General features: G+C 55.5%; 1 protein-coding gene across 5 annotated transcripts in view; it reads right to left on the bottom strand.

Annotated features, from left to right (window-relative positions):
- The window catches only part of GDPD5 (glycerophosphodiester phosphodiesterase domain containing 5), a 92,976-nt gene extending 67,570 nt beyond the window's left edge, over positions 1-25,406 (bottom strand). For 2 of the 5 annotated variants that reach the window (XM_077113549.1, XM_077113552.1), the window contains exons 1-2: positions 24,653-25,406; positions 22,208-22,563 (exon numbers count right to left, since the gene is read on the bottom strand). The gene's annotated coding sequence lies outside the window, so the exon portion shown is untranslated. Of the gene's footprint in view, positions 1-11,836; positions 13,517-22,207; positions 22,564-24,652 lie in introns of those variants that run through there. The other 3 variants (XM_077113551.1, XM_077113550.1, XM_077113554.1) reach the window with 2 other exon arrangements.
- Positions 25,407-27,465: the final 2,059 nt, after the last annotated feature.

The raw sequence follows: 27,465 nt of genomic DNA, 5'->3' as shown, positions 1-27,465 counted from the left end.
AGGCCAGGTGCTCACTTAACCAGTTACGGAACCGGGAGCAGGTCCTGACCCTCTCACTTCCACCCTAATGCTGTGTGATCCCAGGAAATTACTTTACCTCTCTGGGCATCAGCTGTGTCAAACAAGGATTAATGCCATGTTAAAATCATGGTTTTAGGTGAGCTCATCCAAGAGGGGACTAATGCTCAGAGAGGGGAGGTGATTTGGCCAAGGTCACACAGCAAGACTTTCAGAGGCCTGAGTGGGAAGGCCAGACTGTGAGTGGGTGACATCCCTGTGACATCACAGGGGCTGGAGAAAGGTTGGGGCAGGTTCCATCAGGGCCAAACCATGCTAACATCACCAGTGCAAGCTCCCAGAGTCAGCGTTCTACAGTTCAATCAGAATGGCCCAGAAGCACAACTTCTGTTTGTTCTTTCCTTGGACATGAGGGCCAACAGGAGTTCCCTCAAGCAACCCCTGAGTGCCTTCTAGGACAAAGCAAGATGCCCACAGACACTGCAAGATGGATGGGGGAAGAAAAGCCAAATTCAGTTCAGCCGGGGGGTGGGCCACAAGCCTCAACTTCCTCCTTGGCCTTTGATGCCTCCATGACCCTGACCTCACCTAGGCCTGTAGGCCCTGTCCCCTCTCATGCTCGTCACTGACACCTTCCAGGCTGGGCAGGCAGACGGGGCAGCCCCTAGGGCTGGGAGGCCCCACTGGACAGAGGCTGGGGCAGGTCCGGCCCTGGCAGGACTGGAGAAGTTCCCAGAAGCCGAGCCATCTGGAGAACACTGGGGTTGGGGGCTGGTGCTGGAAGGGTCTTGCAAGGCAGCTCTGTGGGATTCTGCCTCTGGAACCAAGACAGAGCCAGTGCCTGGGGCTGGGAAAGCAGGAGGGACACAGGGCAGCTCTCAAGAGGTACTGCCCCTTGCTGACCACAAGATTCTGGAGCACCCCCTTCTTCACACCCCCTTTCTAATGGATGAGCACAGCTGTCACATATTGAGGTTTCCTACCTTCCAGGTTCTGCATGATCAGCAGCTTACATGCTTTGTCACATCTGATCTACATGCTAATACCCCAGAGCAGACTGGCAATGCCCACTGTGCCCCCTCGGACCCCTTTACCATTTGGGAGTATACAAGGTTGCATATTCCCTCCCAACAGCCAGCACCTGCTGCTCTGTGAGGGCTAGCAACCCTCAGGCCCCCAGAATCCCTTTACCTGCAAGGCATGGCCATCCTCTAGGATAGCCCTTTGCCAATGACTGATTTGGGCCTGGCAGGGCTAACTGAGGGGTTACACTGTCCCCAGAGCCCCTCTGCAGGATTGTGGCAAAGTTCCCCTCCATGGGCTTTGGTGTGAAATCACACGTCTCCTCCCCCATTGTCTGGTCCTACTTTCCCTATCCCCTTAGCATTTTTTTTCCTAGAAAACTTCCTAATAAATCACTTTCATATGAATCCTTGTCTCAGGGTCTACTTCTAGGTCACTCACCCTCAGACATCTACAAGGTAGGTGCCATTAATTCTCCATTTCAGAGATGAGGAAACTAAGGCTCAGAGAGATCCCACATCCAATAAGCAGCCAAACAGGAACCTGAATCGAGGCCTGCCCGATTCCAAACACCAGAGCGGATCCCTCAGCCCTACCTCCATTGTCTACCCCCTGTTTACATTTACATCCCCAAATGCTGTCCCATCCTGGTCATCTAGGCTAGCTTTTTTTTTTTTTTTGACTGGAAGGAAAGAAGAGAATCTGTGGAGGACCCAAGGGGGATGACTAAGTCCTCAGATTCCTCTCGTTGGCTGAGACCCTGTTTTGGTCAATCTTTGTGAATCAGGGCGGGTCTGACATTCTGGGAATGCAGGAGACGTCAAACCAACTTCATGAAAACAAGTCATAAAAACACTGGCCACCACTAAAGCAGTCCTGACCGATGGGCTTGGCTCCACGGAGCAGGGTTGGGCAAGTTCAGAAGAAGGGAACACACAGCAGGAGAAACTTAGGCTAGACCTGAAAGAAGAACTTCCCAGTAATTGGGAGCTGTGCTTAGGGACAGGGTTGGAACTGGCCTCTCTGGAAGCAGGAGAATCCACGTGGATTCAACCTTCCCGGGCCTTTCTTGTTTGAAGCCTCTATGGAGTCACCTTGGTTAGTTCTTGAAGTCACAAAGCAACCTGGCGTCAACACCGCCCAACTGGGAGTTTCAGGTCCTGCCCAGGACCTGGTTTATGAGGCTGCTCTGAGTTTATGGGCTTCTGACCCTTTCCAGACCCCCACATGGTGGCTCCCACTTCACAGACCTGGAGACGGAGCCTGAGCTCAGGGCAAGAACAAGTCCTTCTTGAACGTCCCCCCTATCACTCCCCACCCGCACCCTCTCCAGAAAGAGCCTCCTGTCTAGGCACCTGGGGAACTTGCTGCAGAGGACTGCTGGTGGCTGCTTCTGGACAAGTATCTCCGCCTCCCTCCCGTTATCTCCTCTCCTCTTCGCCGGCTCCTCCCAGCCAGCATGAAAGGGGCCTGGCTCTCACCCAGCTTATCCCCTCCACCCTTCCAGCAAGCGCTCCGTTTCTTTCCTTCCTTCTCATCTAAACTTCTGAAAGCATCGTCTATGCTCATGTCTCCACTTCCTTTCCTCCTACCCGCTGCTAAATCTGTTGCCCTCAGCAATGACCTCAGGTGCTTAAATCCACTGGGCCCCTTCTCAATCCGCAGCTGGCACTGTGGAGCTTCCCCTTCCTCCGACTTCTTCTGTACCCGGCTTCCAGGACACTGATTGCTACGGGTCTCTCCTCCCTCTCCGGCCCCACCTCCTCAGCCCCTTGGTGGCGGCACCTCTCTCAGCCCAGGCCTTAAGCGCTGCTGCCCTCTGCCCTGAGCCCTCCCCTGCCCCTTTGCCCTTCACACTCTCCTTGGGCAGTTATCATCCCCTCCCCTGGCCTCATCCACCCTGGGCGCTAATGACTCTCCAATCTGTCTCTGCCTGGACCAAGCTGGAGACTGTGATTCCAATGACCCTCTGGACATCTCCTCCTGGACATGCCACAGGAACTCACACTGATAGTGGTCAAATGGGAACTCATCACTTTCCCTATTCCTCCATTTTAAGGCACTGCCAGTCACCAAGTTACCCAGGCCTGCAGCCTGGAAGTCACCCTCCCTACCTCCCTCTTCCTCAAACCCCTGAATCCCATCTGCCACCAGGCCCTGCTCCATTCTCTACCCTCTTCCCCAACAAACATTCCTTGAGTCTCAACTCAAACTCCTCCTGCAGGAAGCTTTCCCTGACTACTCCAAGTAGACTCTGGCATGCCTTTTTCTGTTTTCATGGTGCCCTATACACCCCGGAGTTCCGTGGCCATCCTTGTGTCCAGCTGCACACCTGACTGCCCCAGCCTGGTTCTGGAAATGCAGGGACTGCACCTGCTCTGATTCTGGGTCTCCAGCACCCAGCCCAAGTTCAGCACCGAGAGGGCCCAGGAAAGAGTTCTCAAATCTGGGAACTTGTATTTCTGCTGAATTGTATCCACTGGAGAGGTCTGGCTCTTCCCTCACCCCACAGGTCCTCCCCAGGGCACAGGTTTCTTTCCTTGCTCTGTCCCTCCTTAGGGCTCAAAGCACAGGGGCACTTGGCTCCCTTTTAGAGACACACTAACCTGCCTGCCGTTTACAAGGAGACCTCCCATGGGGCCTGGAGAGAACCAAAAGGGCCCTACTCACACACGTGCAGACACACAAAAACACAAAATGCACATTCACAGACAAACATGGGTGAATCCAGACACACAGGCTCACAGAAGTACAAGCCGCGGCCTCCCTCGGGGCACCGCCTTCACTCTGCACGGCTGCTGGGCCTGGCTGCAGCCGTGGAAAGGGCCCGAGGCCCGCTCCTTTACCAACCTGCTGTGGGATTCGGGGCAAGTCACTGGCCCCATCTGTGATATGGTGGTGGTGGTGGGGGCTGGACCCCTGAGTCCCTCATGACCTGTTCCATTTGGACCCTGAGAGGCTGTAAGGAGAGTGGGGATGGGGTACTGGAATAAGAGACCCCAGAGTACAGGGGCCGTTCCCCACAGATGGGGCTGGGGCCTGAGAAGGAGGGTGCTGGGGGTTCTCTGGCCCTGCCAGCTGTTCTGGGGTTGGCTGCCAGGCTCCTCCAGTCCCTCTGCCAAGGAAGCCACCTCGCTCTCCCCTACAGGACAGCCAATCTGCGCAGGAAAAATCACCAAGTATCCAATAGGAAAAGGAGCAGAAGCAAGCCAGGGTGGACATACGGATCACATGCAAAACGCAGAGGCAAATACCTGCATGTGAAGCCTGCAATTCCTTGCCTAAGTCCAGGCCCTCCCCAACCCCTGCCGATTCTACCTCAGAAGCGGTTCTCCATTATGGCACTCCATACCCGCTATCTCCTCAGAAAAACAGCCAAGGACTTCCTACACGATTCCATACAAATCCTTAACACAAGACTTTTCTCAACCTGGCCTCAACTCACCTTCCCAGCCTCTCCCTCCTGGCCTGGGGAGAGCCCCTGCCAAGTGGAGCTAAGTCCCTATTCCACACCTTTGCACAGCTAGTTCCTTCAGCACAGAATCCCTTCCCACATGCCTCTGCCTGGTGAACTCCTATGGATCCTTCAATACCCAGCTGAGAAATGCTCCTGTTCTGTGGACTGGCCTCTGTGGTGGGAATCAGGTCCTAAAGTCAGTACATCACAAGTAAACTGCCCACAGTCAATATCACCCTTGACTAGATACACCTTTAGATAGAGTGCCTAAGCACTGTCCCAGACATTCTCCAGGTTTGAACTCATTTAACCCTCACATCTGTGCCAGACTGTATTTCTAGAGATGTCTGCAGCCATATCTCCCACCCCACATGCTCTTCTTAAAATGTAACTTTGACACTCTTCCCATGGAGAGGGAGATATGGCTGCAGACCCTCCACTTGAATCTGGGAGGCCTGTGACTAATGGCGGCAGTGACTCTGAGTGACTTCCAGGGCCAGGTCATCACAGGTGAACTCTCCTGCTGGAGCCCTGTGTCACCACATTTGTCTGACTGCTCCTTGGCGGCCATACTGTGAGGAAGCCCAAACAAGCCCCCAGGGAGAAACCACATGGAGAAGTCCTGAGACTACCGGGAAAGAAAGAAAAGCTTGGCCAACCCTCAGCCGCTCCAGATCACCACTATTCCAGCTCCAACCACAATAAGAAGTAACTACACAAGAACCTCTGAGCCAGAATCATTCAGATGAAACCATCTCAAACTTCTGACGCATAGAAACTGTGAGATAATACAATGGTTATTGTCTAAAATCAGTAGGTTTGGGGGTGATTTGTTGCACAATAACAGTAACTGGAAGAACAATTCTATAAAGTAAGAAATATTGTCCCTACTTTAGGGAAGAGGCATCCAAGGCACAGAGAGGCTAAGCGACTTTCTAGAAATGGCAGAACCAGGATTTGAACTCAGGCAGTTTAGCCCCAGAACCCACCCTATTCACTCCTATACCATATTAACTCCTCCCGGGTCTGACTGGTCTTCTGAAGCCACATCAAGGCACAGGGAAAGGTTGTTAAATAAATGACTGAAGGAAGGAATAAGCAAATGACTAGCTGATTGAGTGAGGGAAAGCAGTGAATGAGCAATCAGATGTCATACGAGGACCTTACACAAGCCTGCATGGGGCAAATGAGCCTGACATGAGACGCTCATCTCTGGGGGAGCTAACTGTCCACAGCCTGAGAAAAGTCAGGAGAAAAGAGAAGCCTGGCAGATGCCCCCTGCCTCTGGATTTTCCTGAGAGGCTCCCTGCTCTCTGCCTCTGCTAACCCCGAATGTTGCAGGATTAGTCGCAGCCACTGGGGAGCCAATCTCCCCTAAGGACAGGGACTGTGGGCCCTAGGGGCTGCAGTGGGAAAGCCCCCAAGCTGAGAGGCTGAAGACCTGGGTTTCAATCCTGGCACAGCCGTTGACTGGCTGTGCGAGCCCTCTCTGGGCCCAGGTGCTCTCCAGCTCCAATATCCTAAAACTCATCAGCTGCTGAGCTGGCGTCATATCATTGATGGGGGTCAAGGGGGAGCTGTGGGCATACGGATCCTATAACCCATAGACAAAAGTGATCCATCCTCAGGAGGGATTTGGACAACGAGAATGAGTCCCACCTCCCACTCGCTGTGAGCCTGCTATGTGCCGGTGTTTTTACAGGCACGATTTCTAATCCCTGCAGCAACTCTACCAGGCACAGCTGTAGGTGAGGACAGACTTTGACTCACAGCTAAAGTGATGCAGGAGGCTGGGATCCAACCCTGGCCCTTTCAACTTCAAACTCCAATGCTTGGGAAGAGAGAGGGATTCGAGTGGGAGGAAGTCCAGGAGGGCTTTGCGGAAGAGAGGGCATTTGCACTGGGCATTATGGACAGAAGCTTGGACCTTCGGCTTCCGCCTGCCTCCCTCCTCCCAGGACCCAGGTGACTCCATTCCCAGCCTGCTCTCCAGACCGCTGCACTAAAGCTGTGCCCCACAGAGCAGTGGGAGGCAAGGAGGGACTTCCTGAAAACCTACTCTGTGCTCCCAGGGCCACTCACTGTGTAACCATGGACCAAACCCAGTTCTTCTGGGGCCTCAGTCTTCCCATCTGTACAATGAGGGAGTGATTTAGGTTCTAACATATCCTTTCAATTCTCACACTAGGAATAACCTCGAAGGGTGCGGGAGAGGTGACCAGCAGCAAGGGGTAATAGGACACTCCCTGGTCGAAAGGCGAGGAATCTAGAGCTGTAGCCTCATGACATTGCCCAGAGCAGATTCTGCCCACTTGAGAGCAGAGCAGTCTAAGGCCCAAGGAGGTTTGGTTTAATTCAAACTCAACGAGCGGCTGCCTGTGCTTACTTACGGGGAAAGACCCCATTTTACAGAAGAGAAAGTGCAGGCTTAGAGGCATTAGATTACTTGCCCCAGTCACCGACTTGTTTGAGAAAGGGTCGTGATTCTTCCTCCCAACCCAGGGCTGTTTCCCCTGCTCCCCGCTGCCAAAATTGGAAAACACTCTGGCATGAGGCACAGCATGACTCACCGCAGCAAAAGAGACAGAACCCTTCATGCTCAGAGCTCTTTCCAAGAATTCTGACTCGCACATCTTCTCGACTCTCAAGAATCCTCAGTTTCTCCCTCACAAGCTTTGCCCTTAGGCTGGCCAGGTGGGACAGCCCTGGGTTCTAATCCCAGCTCTGCCATGCACATGCTGTGTCTGAATGTCTCCTCTGCCTCGGGGTGGGGGGGCGGGTAAGGACCCCCCCTCGCAGCGCCCTGGTGAGGGTGAGCTGGGGCAGGGGCACAAAAAGCTGAGCCCAGGGCCTGGAATACAGTAGGCACTCAATAATCCATTCTCTTCCTTCTGACGAATCCAATTTTATCCACCTGTTCATTCCTGTGAGGCCCGTTTGTTTGTTTGGACTCTTCCCAGAGGAGGTTTTCCCCCAGGAACACTGGGTGAAGTTCCCCAGCCAGCCCCGGGGAGGAAGCCCTGAGCCTCCAGCTTGATGGTAAAAGTACAAATCATCACATGGAAATGAGGGCAAAATCCCAGGAACCCCCAGATGCCACCCCTGCACCCCTCAATCGCCCTCCTCTCCTCCACCAAGAAATGCCACCCGGGCCCTGGCTGGAAGCCTTGATATGATCAGGCTGCTACTTAAGTCTCATGAGGCCTGCTCTCCTTAGCTGAGCAGAGGCCTGGTTCCTTCCCAGCTGCCCGTTAGTGCTAGGCAGCCCCAGGCCCGCCAATGCCAGCCATGGCGATGGGGTGGGGGTCAATCTCTGGTGGGTCAAGTTCATCCAGGTGGGCGGACACGACCACAACCACAGGAAGTGGGGGGGGGGGTCGGCAGATGGACCTGACCTTCCTGAGGCCTCAGCCCACACGGAGGGGCTGGGGAATGGTGAGTCCGCTGCCACCGGGGCATTCGAAGGATCTGCAGAGGGGCTTTCTGGGCTGGACGGAAGTCAAGGTCACGCCCAAGTCCAGTACGGTCTTTTGAAACCCAGAGTCTTGGTTTCAAAAGGCCTAAGAATCTACGGCTCCATGATCCAGCACTTCCAGATTTGGGGTACAAAGATTCCACGGTTCCAAAGGACCAAGGTTCCAAGACACGAACAAAGACTGGAGGCCGGGCTTAGTGTGGGCCCCTACACCCCATTCCCTTTTCCTCAAACCTGGGCTCAGGCAGGAGAGTGGCATATACAGCCCAGATGGCACCCTTCCTCCCCTGATCTGATGGGGGCAGGAATTCCTGGGGAACTTCTGGGGGCTCTAGGAGAAGCGGGAGAAAGAGGAGGGGATGAGCCAAAGCTGTCCTGAGACCCGCCGATGTCAGACACTGCTGGGCCAGGGCTGCCCCTCGTCCTCTCCTCCACACCAGCAGGGCCAGCATCGCTCCAAGGCCACAGGCCGGACAGCGCAGGAGCTGGGGTGAGAAGCCCAGGCCTGGCTTCTGAGGTCGTTCCTCACCTCACAGTGCTTGCTTGAGGCCACAGCTTCCTGTGACCAGCACTTCCAACATCCTCCTGAAGAGGGAATAACAGAAGTCCAGAGATAGGATGGTCAGGTACTCAAGGTCACACAGGGAATTGATGGCAAAGCCAGGGAGAACTGCTCCGAGGCTGGGGGAGCACTGACTGCCCCCGGTCCCCTGGCCAGGTCCCCACCACTAACTCTCCTCTGGATTCCTTCTGTCACCCGCCCAGCACCGGAGCTCCTAGGGCAGGGCTGCCTCCTGCTCCCCTGGTCCCCCAGTCTCAGGACACAGGGGGTCTGCACGGTCGACTGAGAGCTGAGCAGTGAGCCAGGGGTAGGAGGGTGGATCCCAGCCTGAGTCCCTCGCATCCTCACATCCTGGCCGAGGCTGGCCAGCTGAACACACACACCGTCTGGCAAGGGCTGACCCTGCCATGTGTCAGCAACAATCAGAGGCTAATTAAACAGCTGTCCCATTAAGGAAAGCCAATTAGGTTCCACATGGCTGGTCATGACAGAGCTTGATGGTTCCCCAAATGGGTATCGATTCTTGGCTTCCTGAGCACTTGGCCTGCATCCCAAACCACCCACCCCCAGGCTCTTCAAAGTACCTACTATGTGTCAGTGGATTAGTTCTCGTCTGCTCCTCATAACAACTTCCATTCTACAGAGGAGGAAACTGAGGGTCAGAGAAAACCGGGGACTCCCCCAGGGCCATGGCTAATAATGGCAGAGTCAGACCACCCATCCACGTCTGTTTGGCTCTAGAGCTTTATCTGGCCCCAGGGGAAAGGTCAACAAACACCCAGGTGTCAGAGACTCCTCTGCTGGGGTCATAATATAGAATTTGTCCAAGCTGCACCAACCATTTCAAGGAGCTGAAGAGAAGAATTCCACTTTCCTGCTTACAGAGGCCACAGATCAAGCATGTAAAAACTTCCAAGTCCTTGGCTCTGGGCTGGAATTAGATCCTCTCTGCGAATCAATGGCCTACTATGTACCAGGCACCCAACCGGGTGTCCCTCCCACTGGGCTCTCTGATTTGACCTCACAGAAGCCCTGTGAGGTTGGCCTTCTCATCCCCCTTCCGGTGAGGCCAGCTGACACCACGAGATGCTACATCAGAAACCCCAGGAGTGGAGCCGGACAGGAAGCCAGGTGTGTCTGATTTCGGCTGAGGGAGGCATAAGTTGATGTTCTTATTCTGGGTTCTTTTTTCTATAAACTGCTTATGTTCGTGTCGACACAGCCCTGGGCCCTTCTCCCTGCCCCCACCCCATCCTCATGCCAGTCCATGCAGAGGAAGCATCTGTGATGCCTCCAGGTGCCAGCCCAGCCCAGCTGTCCCCCCACCACACCCCAGGCCCCAGCCGGGCCACGACACCATCTGGCAGCCGCTCAGGGCCAAGGGCATCTCCGTCTGGGCAGGGGTGGTTCTCTATTCCAGCTGCAGGCTCCCCAGAGTGGGTGCCCAGGCTCTGCTGGAAATAAAGCAGCTAAAGCAGCATCCACACCTGAGCTCTGAGTCGCCCCACCTGACACCTCTTGGCACCAATTGCGAAGTGGAAGGGATGAAGAGGAGCTGCTTTGCTCTGTCCCTCGGGCCCTATGGACAAGCCCCGTGATACCCAGAGCCCGGGATGTGGCCGGGCCCTATTGGACCCAGCCCACAAGCAGAGCAGATACGTTGGGGTAGGGGAAGGAATAGCTCCTGACATCTTCTCCCCACCCCTCCCCAGAGGCCAGGCCCCAGAACTCTGCAGGCCTCTGGGTTGCAGCCAGGGAGAGGGAAGTATCTGGTTTCAGGCCCTGATGGACCTGGCAGGAGGGGCAGCTGCCATTTCTCCTCCTTTTCAGAAGCGCACAGCCAGAGGAATGCAGACACACAGCCTTAGCCTGCGCATGCAACTTGTGCATAATTCACGGGCTCCTACCACTCTGGCCTGGATAAAATGTACCCAGTAAGAGAAGCCTGCGGGGAGAATAGTGAGCCGCTGCCAGAAAGCACTTCCCAGAAAGGAGGTGAATGGGTCAAAGACCAGAAATCAGACAAATAAATATTATTGACGACAAGAAGTATTTACAGATGTATGGGGTAAGTTAGTTTCCAATAGCCTTTAACTAACTTCATCTCACTGGATCCCCCAAAAGCCCCATGTGGGAGTTACTATTTCCCCATTTTACAGATGAGGAAACTAAGGCTCAGAGGTTAAGTAACTTGCCCATTTTCACATAGATGGAGAAGGCAGAACCTATCCCAAAGCATGACTTCCTACCCTGCACCAAACAGCTGCATGCACACAACCCCAACCCCAGCCTGGCTCAAACCACACCCCCCATCCCCACCCCTAGTATACACACGGTCTGGGCCCATAAAAGAGCTAACAGGACACCAGGGCATTTTACACTGGGCTCAGCAGGCCGGCTGCTGAAGGAAGAGAGAATGAGCTATGAATTCCTCATAGGGGAGAACCTGACCTTGGCCCCAGGGAGCCTCTGGGCCCTGACCAGCTGGGACAGTGGGAAGGGACAGTGAGGTTGGTTCAGTGTGACAGCCAAGGATTCTTCAGAGGCCTTTACTGCAGGAAGGGACAGGCTAGGTGTCCTTGCCTGAAAGTAGATATGCAGAGTCCGAGGCCCAGAGAGGGGAAGGGGCTTGTCTAAGGTCCCACAGTAGAAGAGTCCACTCCATCCACAGACACCGACTGCACACCAGCCAAGCATGGTGCCAGGAGCTGGGGATGCAGGGACGTGCTCCCAGTCCTCAAGGTGCTCTCCCTCAGGTGGGGACCCACTCAGCTGGCATTTGGGGCCCCGCGACCACCCCAGCCAGCTTCTCCAGCCCCATCTCCAACCACGAATCTTCCAGTGTCCTGAAGATGCAGTCCAGTGCCTTCCCAGCCCTGTGCCTTGGCTCCTGCCGTCGCTCTTCCAGGAATGCCCTTCCCTGCTTGCCGGAGCCTGCCTCCCTGACCCTCACCTCTGCTCTTCTTTGTGCGCCTCACCCGAGGGCTCCCCGGCCCTCAAGCTCTGGCTGATGGATTCTAGAAAGGTGACTTCCTCCTCCCTCCCTCCCTCCCTCCCTCCCTCCCTCCCTCCCTCCCTCCCTCCCTCCCTCCCTCCGTCCCTCCCTCCCTCCTTCCTCTGAGGCTTCCCACACTCCCAACCTCCCTGGTGCACTCTGCTTGAAGGAATTGTTCCTGGAACTGTCTCATTCGCTCCCCTCGGATGTCAGGACCTTAGGAGCCCGTCTTGAGTGGGGGCTCAGAAAAGCTCCGCTGAATCCACCCACCCACCACGGAGGCCTAGAACAATTAGAATCACTTACTCCTTGTAAGACTTGCCTTTGGATTTCTTTAAAAACCATCAGTGGGCAAATGAAATGGGAGGCTCTTAGACTTATCTCGGCATTTCCACGGTGCTGGCTCTGGAGCCTGGTGCACGGCTGGTGCCTGAGGAATCTTCGTTTGGTGGATGAAGGATAAAATGATCTCCGCCTTCCACTTCCTCCTGCAGCCAGAAATCCTACCACTATTACCCAGTCTTCCCTGGGGCTCGAAAATGCTCCCTGTGAGCCTCTCTCAAAATGCAAACAGCCCTGGGCCAAGAAACAGCACTAGCTGGAAGTTCCCACTTGCAAACTGGGAGAGTGAGGGTTTGTCAGATCAGCTTTTCCCAAAGTGCTTTCTTTAGATGCCCTATGAAGGAGGAGTTACATAGTCAAACACATCCAGATTCAAAAAGGGGGGACTGCGCACCGCGCCACCCGTTGGGGATCCCTCATTCACATTAACGCAATAAAGGCTCTGAGCTCATTATGTGATCTGGCATTTTCCAAATCTGCAGGTGCACGTGTCCCAGAATCTATTACCATCCCAGGGAATGAGGGCTCCTCAGAGCACAGTTTGGGAAGTGTGGCCCGGACAGCGTACCCCGGATCTGCTTCAGGACAAGGCCTAAACAGTACAGGGTGTTTGCAGGCTGGCACCCTGCCGAAGCCACACTTCCTTGTGCTGACTGTTCTACAGAGGAAGAAGGTCTGACCCAAGCCACCACAGACAATCTTCTGTGACAAAGGAAATGAATGAGGCATCAGACAGCTTGCACATGGAGCATGAAGGACAGAAAAAGTAACAGGCCAGGCTAGAGAGCTGAGTCCCAATGGCAAGTCTGCTGTTCATGGCAGGTCACTAGGTGGAAGGCCTCTTGCTGCTGAGTTTTGCTTTTCTTGTCTGCAAAATGGGGATAATGTCATTTTCAGGGCAGTGATGGTGATTCAGCGTGGCAACGTGCACAGAAGTAGCTTATAAACTATGAAGTGTTGTACCAGTATTTGCCATGTCCATCACGACATGTCCTCCTGCATCGTAAGGACGGGGTGGTCATGTCTTGATTGAGCACAAACAGCAGCAATTGGGGTTAATTGTTCAATTGGGGTTAATGAATGAATGATGAATCCCCAGTCAGGGTCAGGCTCATCAATGGTTAACTGAGTAGATATGAATGAATGAATGAACGAACCAATTCTAATAAACTTAATTGTCCCACTTCTTAGTCCCCAGTTCCTAGAAGCAGCAAATTAGGAGGGGGAAACATGCACACCCAGAAGCAGGAGGGGAGAAGAAAGCAGTGCCAGGCTGCTGGAGGCAGGTATGGGCAGGAGAATGACGGGACAGAGAGGGAGGAACCAGAAGCCACCCAAGGCAGAAACTAAAGCTGAACTTGTGCAGCAGCCGAGGTCCCTGCGGCCTACAGGTCTCGGCATTCCCCAGCAAAGCAGGTGGTGCTCACAGGCCCATCCTTGAGAGGTGAATCATGGGCAGAGAAAGGAAGTGATCGACCCTTTTCACAAACGCCTAGGGAGCAAAAGGAAGCCTTAGGGACATGAGGCTTGCCTATCAATTCATCAACATATTCATGTACAGGACAAGTATTTTAAAAGCACCTACTGTGTGCCAGGAGAGTGCTGTTAGGCACTGAGAAATACAACGCCATGTCAGACAGCATTATCCAGGGAAGATAATGTGTTGGAGCACTTGAGGGCAGAAAGAGAGGTGCTGTAGAAAGAAATGCCTGGACAGGAAGGCAGGAGAGACCATCTAAATTGCCCCATGATCTCAGAAAGTCACCGTCTTCTCCAAGCCTTCCTCTTCCCATCCAAAAAGGGGGGCTGATAATACAAGCCATGAAAGTGACTAGACTACACCAGCCAGCAAGTGAGCTATTTGTTGTATTTTTACTGTTCTTTTCACAGGTGAGCAAACTGAGGCTCGTGGTTACTAACTTGCCTGAGCTCAGAGAGTTGGTGGGAGTCAGGATTTAAACCCAGGTTTTCCTGATCCCAGAGCTCCCCTTCCCGCCCTCCCAAACGAGACCCACCTGCCTTCCTCCAGGTTGCCGGGAGTGTTCGGTGACATCGCGGGTATAAAAAGCACTTTGTAAAGTTAAACTATTTTGTGTTCAAAGCCACAAGAAAGATGTCTTGATTTCTCCATGAAACCGAACCTGAAGTTCACAGGGGCATTTAGAACTGGCCTGGGCCCTGGGTCTCCTCTGTCCCCTGGCCCATGTCCTCTCAGAGAAAGTGACCCGGCGGTCCCAGGCACCCAACTAGCCCGCCACGGCCTGCAACAGGGCCCCTTGGTGAGCGCAGCAGCCCCGGAGAGCAGGGTTCCTCCGAGTCGCCCCTTCCCAGGCCAGAGGGTGGCCTCACCTGTGACCACCTCACTCTCCTGCACGCCACCCCTGCCAAGGCCCCAGAGGGCATGGGCCTGCGTGGGTGCCATAGATGGCTATGTGGCATCGGAGAGCTCAGGGCCCCTTGTCACTCCCCGCCGACAGGGAGCCTTGGACTGGTCATCTCACCTCTCCAAGCCTCAGATTTCCCAGCCATAAGGTAAGGGATTAAGACCCCCATGTGGGAAAGGGTCTACTCAGAGAAGGGACGCAACAAATGGTGACTGACCTTCAGTTGGATGAATTTATCTGGGTGGGTAGGGAAAGAAGTTCCAGGCTCCAGGCTCTTGGAATCTTGGAATCCCTAGCCTGGGGAGGAAGTACTACCCCATCCTCCAGGATTCCCCCATCTAACCTTCATCTCACAGTCTGTCCTCCAGAGCCCTGGTCTGAGAGGTGGACTCAGCTTCTACCACCATCAGCCACCAGCAGGACCTAATGTGCCACTTTCCCAGGTCAGCCGGGGAAGTGGCACATTCCAGGGGTCAAAGGCCGATGTGGGCCCAGGGCTGCCCTAGAGCTGCTGCCAGCTGCCCAGCGCTAAGGAGAGTGTATACAGCAGCTACACCAGGCCGGCTTAGGGCTGGACCCGCTGCTCTGTGTACCTGCGCTCACCTGACACCAGCCTGCCCGAGACCTTTGCCCAACTCCTGAGATAAGACTGTCTCTTGGCAAGGACCCCCTGGAAGCCACCTGCAGCCTGCTTTGGGGGAGGAGGCATGGCCTAAGGCAGGCCCCTTGGGTTCCTGACTTCCCCTCTGTAGCCATGGGGTGATCGGAAAACACAGAGGCAGGCAAGCCTGACTTGTCCCAGCCATAGTCAGCTCTTGGCATCTCACTGACCCAGCCCTCTACAGACCTTATTCCCATTTCATGGATGGGAAAACAGAGGCTCTGAGAAGTTAAGTCTTTTGCTCATAGTCAAAAAGGCGACAAGAAACTGAGCCAGGACTCAAAACCATGCCTGCCTTACTCCAGAAGCCAGGTATTTTCCCCACCCTATTATTCTACCTTTTGAATACCTCCCATGTGCTCTGGCACCCTGCACGCCTTCATGCCCTGACTGCAGACGCTGTGGTCATGCCCCCTTGCCTTATGCTTATTCTAGAACCCCTTTCCAGTTCAGTTAGGACCAGCTGAGGTCTTAACCTGCCTTCAAGACCCATGTCAAACACCCCCCTTTCCAAGAAGCCTTCCCTGATTTCTCTCATTCTCCTCTGAGCACCTCCATTTTTGCCCATTTCCTGCTCACAGCTGCCCAGCCTGTGCCCTGATCGCCACCCTGCCACCTTCCACAGCTCCCAGCACAGACTCTGGGGCAGAACTTGGGGACATCTAGTCCAACCTCCTTCTTATGCAGACAGGAAAACTGAGGCTTGTATGAGAGGTCACTCTCACAGGATGTGGTTTGTGGGAGAGGACTCAGGGGACTTAGCTGACAGGTGAGTGTCAACAAAGTGGCAAGGCTGCAGAAAACTCACTGGAGCAGAGTGTGGACTGAGGGAGGTGAGGGCCCCGGTTCCGTGGCTGGTCCGGCCGCCTGCTGGGCTCTGGGCCCCCCGGCACAGGAATGGCTCTCGTGAGTGGGCCCTTTCCCCTCACTAGGAACTGTTCTAAGCATTGACCTTTCTTGACCCATTTAATCTTCCCAACAACCCTAGGGGGCTCTCTCTGCCATTATCCCCATTTCAAAGACGAGGACACAGAGGCATGGAGAGTTGGGGCACACTATGAAGCTTCCCGACTATATTAAACGGTGGAGTCAGAATTTCAGGAGCAAGTCTGGTTCCCAGGCTGTGCTCTAACTACCTCCCAGGTGCTCCCAGGAGGGAGAACACTCAGGGCCAGGGGTCCTCTGAAGACAGGTGGGGTCCAGGGTACCAATGTGGGTGCTAAGGCATCCCTGGTGAGATGAAGGAGGAGAGGTGAACACCCCTAGAAGCTGTCCCCCAAGGGGACTCTGACAGCTGGAATGCTTTGGTTGACCTTTCGGTAGAGGCTGAGTCCCTCTTCCTTAAGGGGTATGTCCAGGAACAAATGACCCTGAAACGGCATACAAAGGAGGGCAAGGCCAGTGCACCCCGCAGCTTCTGGTGGCAGAGTGAGGAACCTTTCCAGTTGCCTCTCCAGGTCTGCTGTCCACCTGCTTGGGACCCCAGAGCTGACCTCCACGGACTGCCCTGGGCTCCACGATGTTGGCTTCCAGGGAGGTTAATCCAAGAAGCACCAACGGGACTGGAGGAAGGAGGAAAGCGAGATGAGGTTTTATCTCCCTGCTAGGTCTCCTGGGCTGGCTGGGTCCCTCCACTGAAGGCTACACTCCTGCTCCCCACCTCCTCCACTTGCCCCTTTGGGTCTGGGCAGTGACTGCCCCCAGTTGCTGCTGGCCCCGGCACTGCACCCTCCTTTGCTGGCTCTCCAGACTTCTACAGCCTGTGCAGTTCACCCAGGACTCATCCATCCCCTTCTCTGCTTGGTCCAGGGCAGAGGAGTAGGCGAGGAGACCAAGCACTGCCACCACTGCTCCCCTTCCAGTCTTCCCCCGAAGAGCCAACAGACCCTCCTGTAAATACACAATGAACAGATTCTAAAGAACAGCAGTTTGTAGGGCTGCACATTACGAGATGTCCAGGCACTCGCCGTGTCAGCCTGGGCCTGGCTGAGGCCACGGTGCAGGATGGGGTGAGGCATGGGGCAGGGGCTCTGGGCTCAGACCTGTGAGGGGCTCGGCCTGGGAAGGGAGGGGCAGAGGCAGAACCTGGCTCCTTACTGCTCACCTACTGTAACACAGGCACTGAGCTTCCACACCAAACACCTCCTCTGCTTCTCAGAACAACCCAAGGCAGTCAGTCCTACTTGTGCATTCTACAGAAGAGGAAACTGCTGCTTAGAGATGAAATGGCTCGTCCAGGGTCATATTGATGGTAAGTGACAAAGCCTGGACTCAAACGCAGGTTCTTCTGTCTCCAAAACCCATCCTGGTAACTACACTGAACTACTTTTTATAGAACTGGCTCACAAGAGGCAGCCGACATGAGTGGAGCTGATTATCAGCGAGCGCCTGCACACAGGCCGCAGTGTCCTCCCAACACCCTCCTCTGGAGAAAAAAAAAAGCTCTGACATTCTTCAGTTCTCCCAGGTGGGACAGGGGCCCCAAGCAGGCGGTGCAGTTGGGTATCCAGACTGGAAAAACAAGCAGATTCAGACAAAGCATCATTGTTAAGGAGAGTTGGACACTTTGGCCATTAAAACAAAACTAAGCGAAAGACCATGCTTGCTGCCCCTTCTCACCTGCTACTGTGGAGGAGGGGAGTGTGCAGGGCCCTAAGATCCCTGTCCCCACCAGTCCCGATCCCTGAGACCTGGGGGCAGCTGGCTGAGGTGGTGGGAAGAGCCCTGCATGGGGAGTCTGGTATCTGAATCAAATTCTGCTCTGCCGCTCTTTCAGTGACTTTTACTGAGCACTGATGACGCTGGTGCTTTCTATGCATGGCTCCCTGTGGTGCCTACAGCCCTTTCAGACAGAGATCATTATTATTCTTATTTTTCAGATGAAGAAACCGTTCAGAGAAGACACCCAAGCAAGGAGCAGAGAGATGGTGGAACCCAGGTTTATCAGATCACAGAGCCTTTCCACTCTCTCTCATTCTGCAGGCAGGGAAGGCAATACCATAGAGGAAGGAAGTAGCCTCGGAGGGAATGAGGAAGACGTACCAGTGTCCTCTTGGGTACGCTGCAGGAAGCAAGCCGCAGAGGGCAGGCAGGTGGGCCACACTTGTGATTCTCAAACTTAGCTGTACATTGAAACCACCTGGAGAGCGTCCAAAACTACTGCTGCCTGGATCTCATCCCAGAGATTCTTGGGTGGGGCCTAGGCAGGATTTTTTTTTTTTTAAGTATTTTAAGTGACTCTAATGTGCAGCAAAGTTTGAGAGCCATGGGTCTAGATGCCCACTAAAGCCCCTCCTACCTCAGAAGCTCCCCAGCTCACACCTCTTTAAGGAAAGAAGAGATCTATTATCCTGATCCCATTTTACAAGAGGGGGGAAACCCAGGCAAGATCAAAGGGATGAGGACGTGTCCTCGAAGTCCCACAGCCAGCCACAAGTGGAGGCAGCATGAGGGGACCCCTGACTTCAGGATGCTCCTGAGGTGAGCCCCTTTAAAGTGACTTGGGGAGGAGGTGGAGGTCTTGGCTCCCTCAACAGTGGGAGAAAACTTTCTCTTGGAGCCTCCTGGGTGGGGGGGTGAGAGGAATTCTTCCCAGCATTTTTCTTTAAGAGCCCACTCATTTAAAAGCTGAGCAGCTGCAGGATGGATGCTGGAGGACCACCTCTGTCTGCTGGCGTGCCTGGGGAGCAAGGAGATAAAAGAACTCGATGCAAGGCCTGTTTACCCTTTTCCTGCAGGAGGTTTGGTCCTGAGCCTGGGAAGAGCTGGGACTCTCAGACCAGTGGCCTGCACTTCCTCCCCACCTGCCTTCTTGCCCTCCTTATGCCCTCAAAGCAGAATGTCACAGATGGGGAGACAGTATGGGATGGTGAGCAGAGGGAGGCCTATGATTCCAGGCAGTCCTGGGTCAGCCCAAACTCCATCCCACACTGGCTATATGACCTCAAACAGAAACCGATCCTCTCCAAGTTCGTTCATAGTGCTGACTTCACAGTGGTGCTTGGGAGGGGTACATGATACTTCCAAACTCAACTCTAGGAGCACCCCCCTCCAGGAAGCCTTCCCTGATTGCCCACCCCTAGCACTGGGCAAGCCCAGCTTTTGGCCTTTCCTGTCACACATTCTGTGTTACCACTGCTTCTGTTTCCACCCCTCCTTATCAGGCTATTCATTCATCCATTTCACAGAGCAGCTGCCCTCTGCCTGGGATTCATTCCACACACCTTTCCTGGGCATCTGTTCTCTTTCAAATGTTCTGCTGGGTGCTGGAGATACAGATAAAAAACAGCTAACATTCATTGAGTGCCTATCATGTGCTCGGCAGTTTTCTGAGTGCTTTACATATATTAACTCACTAAATCCTTACAACCACCTATGATGAAGTAGGTACTGTAACAGTCCCCATTACATAGTCGGGAAACTGAGGTTAACCACCTGCCAAAGTCAAAGTCACACACCAGTAAAAGAAAAAGCAGGATTCAAATTCCACTCCACACCACCATGCACAGACGTCAGTGGGACTGCCTCTGCCTCAGGAGCCCACTTTTCATAATTTGGAAGTTTTGAATCTGAGTGTTTACTAGTTTAATGTCTACTTCCCCCACAGACCAAAATCTTCAAACACGTAACTGTGTGTGTGTTTGAGAGAGAGAGAGGCAGAGACAGACACCCAGAGATAGAGACAGATTGAGAGAGGCACCCTTAAGGAAGGACTCAAACTCTCTGCCAGCATCCTCTGCCTGGAGCCCGAACAGCTCCTCCCAACTGGGCTCCACCTGCTGCTCGGGCTCGAGAAGAAAACCCCGTCCCTCGACATCCAGTCTGCCCCCCAGCCCTGAACCTAACTCAGAGGCCCCTTGAGTTTGCCAGCTGCCTGCTCACACCCTCTGCAAAATCCCATCTGACACGCGGAAGTCCTCCCCAGGCGGCAAAGTGTCCTCCCACAGACAGTGCTCCCTGCCACTGAGCACGCCCTCCCAGCAGGCAGCACTTGCTGGCCTCTTCATTCAGCTTCTTCCTGAGTCACTTGTTCACGAAGCCACCGAGGGGACGGGCAAGGGGACTCATGTCAACAGAGTGCCCGCCTGTGGGCCAGGCCCGTGCGGGTGCCTCACTCCCACCCTCTCATTTAACCCTCGCAATATGTTATTACCAGCCCCATTTTACAGGGAGGGACACAAAAGGGCAAACGCTGAGCGACTTGCCCAAAGGCTGACACTGTCCCCACTGACCTGCTTGCAACATTCTGCCAGGGTGGCTGCTGCGCACTTGAGGAAAGGGGAGAATTGGGAGGGGGAGGGGACACAGAGTCTACTTCTGACAACTGGCAAGGGAAACCGAGGACACAGCCCCAGTCCTCAGACCAGGTACCACAGGTGGAGGCTGCGGGTTAGAGCAGGAGGCTGGGACATGCCTGCTTGGGAGGGGTCAGGAAGCTTCTAGGAGGAGATACCTTCAGGCCTGGTTGGCTCCTCACTGCCCCCCTCCCACAACCACAGCAGGAGAAAGGGCAAGCCTTAGCCTACAAAGTGCTGGCGCCCGTGGGTGCTTGCCACCACCCTGCAAGCTGCATAGGGAAAAGCCGTCTGCCCTGCCAGCTGCCCTGCCAGTGACCCCGCTGTGGCAGGGCCGGCCTGTCTCCAGCCAGCCAGCCTGACCTGGCCCAGCCGGCTCCCAATCACAGGGTCTCCTCTGCCCAGCTAATGACCATGCTGCCTGCAGCCCACGCCGCAGCCCTCCTTTTCGGGGTGAGGCAGCAGCTAACCACAGAGCCTGCTAGCCCAGACAGCAGCGGGGCCAAAAATCACAGCTGCCTGTCACACCACATCCTCTGGCCTTGGTGTTGTGGTCTCCTCCTCCTCTTCCAGGGTCATGAAGGACACTGCAGAAAGCTGAAGTGACAGTGGGGTTCGGACACCAACCTGCTCACTGTACACATGGGGAAACAGAGAGAGGGGCTGATTCACCCAACGTTACACAGTCATTAGTGCAGAGCTGAGAGACCCTGGCACCAGCCGAGGGGTTCCATCCTGGGCCCCATGCTGACTCCAGCACTGCCCTTCCTTAGCTTAAGAGGAAGGCTCTTTTCTAGACTTTTGACATGTAAAATATGCTCTTGTTGAAGCTGAGGAGACAGGACATTTCCCATAAGCTGTCTAGGCAACGTTCAGTCCCAGATAGGAAAGCAGATTTCCAGTTCACACAGACATGGGCTAGACTCCCTACTCCCCACTCTCTAGCTGTGTGACCTTGGGTGAGACACTGCCCCTCTCTGAGCCCCAGTTTCTGGGAGACAACAGTAGCCACTCCTTGAGTTGTTGTGAATGAGAGTTTCTGTAAAGCACTCTGCACAATGCCTGGCTCATAATAAGTCCTCAAGAGGTTGTGCTGAGCGCTGAGCTGGAGATCCAGGCAGCTGCTCCTGTGGACAAAGCCTTGAAGCCCAACTAGGAGCCGGGACTTCATCTTCCAGGCAACCAGGAGCCACAGGGGGATCTGGGTGGTGGCTCCACAATGTCTCCTGAAATGTGAATTCTGCCTGAAGTTCAAGATCCTCTATCGTCCGGTCATGTACCCCTCTTCTCTACACTCCTCACGCCCAGGGTCACTGCCCCGCAGTCCTCCCCACCTCTCTGCTTACGATACCATCCCATTTGCCAGCCACCCCCCTCCACCCGGCCCTCCATAAAGCACTCCCTGGTTATGTTCATAATGAAGGTCCCCTTTGCTAAGTAACTGTCATGTTATATACTCTACATATGCGACCTCAAGGTCACTCATAACAACCCTGGGAAGTGGGTATCCCTACCCTTATTTTACAGACCTGGTGGGGTCAGGTGTCTTGCCCACCATCTCACAGCCAGGATGCAACCCCGAGACTGACGTTACTCTGTAGCTAGCTGCCTCTACCTTTGCCTGACACCTTCCTCTTGAGGAAGACTTCCTGGTTCAAAGACCTCTCCCTACCATGCCCCACCCTGCATCCTTACCTTTACTGCCCCCCCCTCACCTCCCAGTTGGGACCCGAAGCCCAGAGTTTGATCTGGCTCTGCTAGCCCAGTTCCCATTGTCTCACACCCCGCCCCCAACAGGAAAGAGCCGGGTTCATAAGTCACTTTCTCCTCGTCCCATCCCCCCACTGCCGCTCCCACCCAGCCCCCACCCCACATCCAAGAGCACTGGCAGGATCCGCCCACCTCCTCTGGTGGGCTCCAGAAGCTCAGCTGAGCATGGAGCACTTTCCCCAGCCTGCCTCCCAGAGTGGGGGGAGCAATAAATAATTTACTGTACCTTTGTGTTAAAGGAGGCCAGACAATGGGCGGGAGAGAATGGACACCAGTCCAGGAAGCCAACAGCCTGGGAGGGAGTCAACATCCAGAGCCCCCTGCCTTCATCCCCAAGCAGATTCCAGAAGGCTAAGGAACTGGGGGAGTGAAAGGTGGGCAGGTGGTAGGGGTTCAGGGCTGAGCAAACGCATGTCTCTGAGCCTGCAATAGCAGCCTGTGCTTTAATCCAAGACCAGTCTGAGAATTCTTCCAGGTTTCCCTTTAAAAGACTCTTCGTGGTCAAAATCCATCCTCCTTTCCCTTTCTTCATAGGGAAGCGGACCGCTGTACATCTGCATTTCATTCAATCGTCACAACAACCTGGCAAAGGAGGTATTCTAATTTTATGGTGAAGAAACTACCTCAGAGGAGTGAAGTGATTTGCCTAGTGCCCCAGGGCCACTCCAGTCAAGGGCAGAGCAGATTCACACCCTCCTGGTCTGTGACTTACCACTGTCTGTCTCTCCCTAGTTTAGGTTTCAGGCTCCGGCTTAGCCATCAGTCACACTGTCTTTTCTATCTGGGCAACCTCCAGGGCACCTGGTATGAAGTGAGCAAACTCAGGCCCTGGACAAGTCATTTCCCCTCTCTGAGCCTCAGTTTCCCATACAATGTAGCCATTAATAACAAACCCAGTCTTGGAAAACACAACAAATTCCTTCTTAGCACTTGACAGTTAGCAGACTGTGCTATCACCTGAGTAGGTAAGGCACAACCAGCTCTGACCCCATTTTACAGGACAGCCTTGGAACCACGGATGCATCTGAGGTCTCAGGTGGCTCCCCAACCCTGCTCTGCCTCTTCCTGGTTCCAGCCTCTTTCCAGCACTCCATGAGATGAGATCACAGGTGTGAAACTATTTTATCAAAGAGGCGCATTGTTCAGGTATAAGGATTATTATGAGGATTTGAATCCCCACTGGGGGTGGGGTGGGGCAATCCCAAACCCCTCAGCCATATTCTCTTCCAAGTTCCCCCAACCCTCCATTTCCAGGGACCAAAGCTTTCAGCTTTCAGATGTTCCCTCACCATCCTCCTCCAATTCCCAGGGACTTTCCAAGGCGGCCTCCTCTGTGACTCCAGGATACTGGGCATGGAAGGGGTTAACTAGTACCAGCCAAGGCCACAGGGCCCAGACCAAGGCCAACCTCCTCCCCCATGACAGCCCACAGGGTTCATGCCAAGGGCTCTTTCACAACACCCTTCTCCCTGCACGAGACGCCTGGGGCTGCGCCCCTAGCCCTGGCCACCCCCAGCCATCAGACCTTGAGCAAACCCCTCTTCTCCAGGACTAGAGGTATCTTGCAGGTTCTCCTGGCCTAGAAAGGCCGAGGGTAGACCATCTGTCTGCCCAAAGGCTATCAGGCTGCTAGTATGTCCGCAGGGACCACACAGATGCTCACAGCTGCCTCACACCTGATCACCCTGATTTCACATCGAGGATGGGGAAAGCCCCAGGCAACCACCCAGAGGATGCTAACTGGGGCAGAGAAGTAGATACCTTCAAAGATGTTCAGAAAGGTTTTCTCAAATACTTCTGGCTCAACCACTCATTCTCTTAGGACCTTAGGTGGCCCCCTCTGGACCTCAGTCTCCTGCTTAGTCATGTGAAGGAGTGGGCTGGGTGAGTGCCAAGGGGCCACATCTCCACCCAGCTCTGAAAGGCTCTGACTTGGGGACCTCCACGGCCAGTTTCTTAACAGATAAGCAGGATCTCGGCACCTCTGGACCTCAGTGTCATAGAGACCATGGAGTCTGGCACGCCCAGAGCATGGGATCTGGGCATCCGGGCCAGGGGCCTGGGGGAGACTGCTCTCCTATCCTGGGCACACAGGGAGGGAGCTGTGGGACTGGGAAGCTTCTCCTCTTTGCCCTTAAGTCTGGGTCACCTTTCCCAGGAGGTGACATGGCCAGGGAGCAGGAGGGAAGGAGGCCAAGAGAAGTCACCTCCTCAGCCTCAGGATCAGCTCTTGGATGCCCCAATGCCCCCATCTTGACACACCCCCCCTACTATTGGGGACTAGCCTCTTCCTTCCTCCCCTGGCTCTCTGCTTCTTTCCCTGTCCACTCACTCTGCTCCCCAGTCTTAAGCTCCAAATGAAAACAGGGTGGTTATTCAATCTGTTGAACCTTAGTATCCCCAACTGCAAGTGCCCATAACAATACATTAGACCTTCTAGCTCACCGAGTAGCAGTAAGCCTTAAAAGAGGGACCGTTTATGCAAGGGAACGGCAGGGACCTGCACACAATGGGTGCTTAATAAGTGCCCATTTTCTCCCTTTCCCCTCCTCTCCAGCTCCCCACCCCTCGCCAGCTCCACCCTGTGCCAGTGCCCCCGACACGCCCGCAGCGGTCCTGGCGCCCCAGTGGGTCGGAGGTTGCCCTCGCCCAGCATCTGAGGCGCTCTCACCTGCAGCTTTAGGTGCTTGCGGGCCGCCGGGGCAGAGGGCGGCCCCGTGTCCTCTGTGGGGCAAGAGCTGAGCCCCTCGGCTGGGGTGGAAGAAAGGTGGCCGCTTAGGCTGGAGCACCAGCCCGGTTCTGCTCAGTCCGACTGTCCTGCCCGCCTGGAGTCCTTACCAGGCGCTGGACCCCGGCCGGGGCTTGCCAGGCGGTCGCGCAGTCCCAAGTCCGAAACAGCAGGTGGGAGGCAGCTGAAAGGTTCAGGTCTCCGGGAGCCAGGGTCTGGGGGCGCCCAGGCCCCTCTGCACCCAGGTCGGGGAGCTCGGAGCACCCTGCGCTGACCCCGGGGCGGAGAGCTGGGTTCTCTGACACACGGATAGGCTGCGAAGGAGCCGGCAACGGTGGGATCAGGGGCGTCCCGCCCTGATTCACCGAAATAGGGTCGTGGTCTCGGGGGGTGACCCCGGCCACGATGCCCGGGACTGCGGGGCTGGGAGCGTCCCGGCACAGAGCCCGGTGCTGGAGCAGGCCGGGCAGGGCAGGGCGCCGGTCGGAGCCCCGCGGGGAAGCCTTCCCAGATCCGGACGCGGCTCGCTCGACAAAATAGGGCGGACTTCGGCACGGCAGCTGGCTCCGGGGCTCCGGGCCGCGGCTCCACTTCCTCCTTGTCCTCCGGCTCGCTCGCCAATCGCTCAGCCCTGCGCCTCAGCCGCTGCCACCGCCGCTGTCATCCCCGCGCTCACCCCCGCCGCAGCCGGAGCCGGAGCCGGAGCCCAGGCAGCGCCGCCCAGCGCCCGTGCGCCAGCGAGCCCGGCCCCGCCCCGCCCCGGGTGGGCGGAGTCTGCTTGAGGCCCCGCCTCTCGCCCTGGTCCTGGGGCGGGGCGGGGCGGGGGTGGGGGGTTGGGGGGAGCTCCTGCTCCCCACCCCCCTCCGGCTCCGAGCCGTCGGGCAGCAGAAGCCAATCAGAGATTGGGGACAGAGCGGCGCTCTGCGGAGAGCGTTCTCTGCCCGGGAGAGGGTGGGGCTAGGTAATGGAGAGGTGCGGCTGGAGAGAGGACAATAGAGCAAGTGGGACTCCAAAGAATGGAGGGAGAAATGGGGGTAACCTGGGATCTGGGACGCAGGAGAGGGGAAGGAGGGCTGGTTTGTCTGGGGTGAGGGCGCGGGAACTGCCGTGTGGAGGCGGGGGAGGGGAGGAAAACAAGGCGGGGAAAGGCAGGGTCGAGGCGATGCGGGTTGTCGGATGGGGTGGGGGGCGTCTCCAGCGAAGCCCCTGAAGGTGGCGGAAAACCCGCCCAACCACGATTGCTCCTCTCCAGTCTCCAGGGCTCAGCGCCCGGAGGTGAGCGTTGGGTGCTGCGAGATGTTCAGATTTCAGGAAGCGGTGAAAGGAGTTTTTAAAAGTAAAGAGCGGATCTCACTTCCTCTTTCCCAGCGCCCATCCCCGGGAAGAGCATCGTTCTCAGTTTTAAAAATACGAAGGCAAGAACAGAGGTGCGTGAGGACAACGCACTCAGGGACCTTGAATCGTGCTTTTTCTGTCGCCTGTGCCCGCCCCTCCCCGCCCCCAGCGCCGTGGGTGCTGGAGCGATGTCTGACATCTCCCAGTCCCCAGCGCCCCGCACAGGGCTGAGCAGAGAGCAGGCGTTGGACCCGGCTGATGCATGAGTGAGCGTTGAATGTGCCTTGGGGGCGGTGTGAAAGTCCCCACTGAGCCTGAGGAGTGATGGAATGGAGGTGACACAGTGCCGCTCCTGGAAACTTCACCCGGTCCTTGTGCAGTAGGTACCGGGTTCACTGAGGCAGCCAGTGAAGCCGGTAGAGGCCCAGCGATGTTCCTGGGACCACACAGCTTGTGCAGGTTTCTAGCCACCCATCCCTAAGGTGAAGTTGCCTGGCTTTGAACTGGTCTCTGAGCCTCTGGTCCCTCATCTGTAAAGGGGATATAAAGATGTTGCTTGCCAGGGAAACAATCCCCTGCGGCGCCAGAGCTTCAGAGGATGAAAGATGGAGTTTTTTTGGGAAACCAGGCAGCAGGAAAATAATTCAGGTCTACAAAGGGCAGTGGGGAGGGGAGGGCCTGGACCCAGAGGCTCTACCCAGATCCCCTCTAGAGTGCACTAGCCTTAGAGCTGGGAGTCTGGGGGAGTGGGTAAGCTGGAGGCTGAACTGCAGACTCACCCCCTGCTCTCTCTTAGCCGGGCCCAGGAGTGGGGGTGGCTGGGAGCTTGGCCCCAGGAAGCGTGAGCTAGTCTCTGTGGCCCGACAACTGGTAAGGGGCACCTTTGCTCTAAGTGTTGAACTTGGTGACAGCACTAAGAAACCTTGTGATTTCTCCTTCTGCTCCTTCCGTGGTTCTGAGTTGCCAGCATGATCAAGCCTTAAACCTGACGCTCTGGCCCCTCCATTATTTGCCTTCTGCTGACCCTGCCAGCAGCATCTCATCACCCCTCCCTCCCCTTGCACCAGACTTCTCTCAGCCCCACCAACAAGCAGGGTGCTGTTCTGCCTCCTCCATGTGGTTGCTCCTGTTCTTCCCCTTGTGTGTGTGTGTGGGGGGGGGGGACGTTTCCCCCGTCTCTCCTGAGTTAATTCCTACTTCCCTGCTGAGCTGAAGGAGAGAAACGTGAGGCCAAATGCCCACCTGTCCTGCTCACTGCTGTAGCCTCAGAGCCCAGCACATAGTAGGTGCTCAGTAAACGATTGTTGAACGGATGCTCCATCTCTCAAATCGAATGCCACCTCCTCTGAGAAGCCTCTCTAAACTGCCCCACCCCACCCCCACTCCCGCCTAGGCAGCCTGTCTTTGGTCTGGGCTCCCAG

The sequence above is a fragment of the Tamandua tetradactyla genome, chromosome 8 (genome assembly GCF_023851605.1).
Source record: "Tamandua tetradactyla isolate mTamTet1 chromosome 8, mTamTet1.pri, whole genome shotgun sequence".
NCBI classification, from domain to species: domain Eukaryota; kingdom Metazoa; phylum Chordata; class Mammalia; order Pilosa; family Myrmecophagidae; genus Tamandua; species Tamandua tetradactyla.
This window is presented reverse-complemented; position numbering and strand designations above follow the sequence as displayed.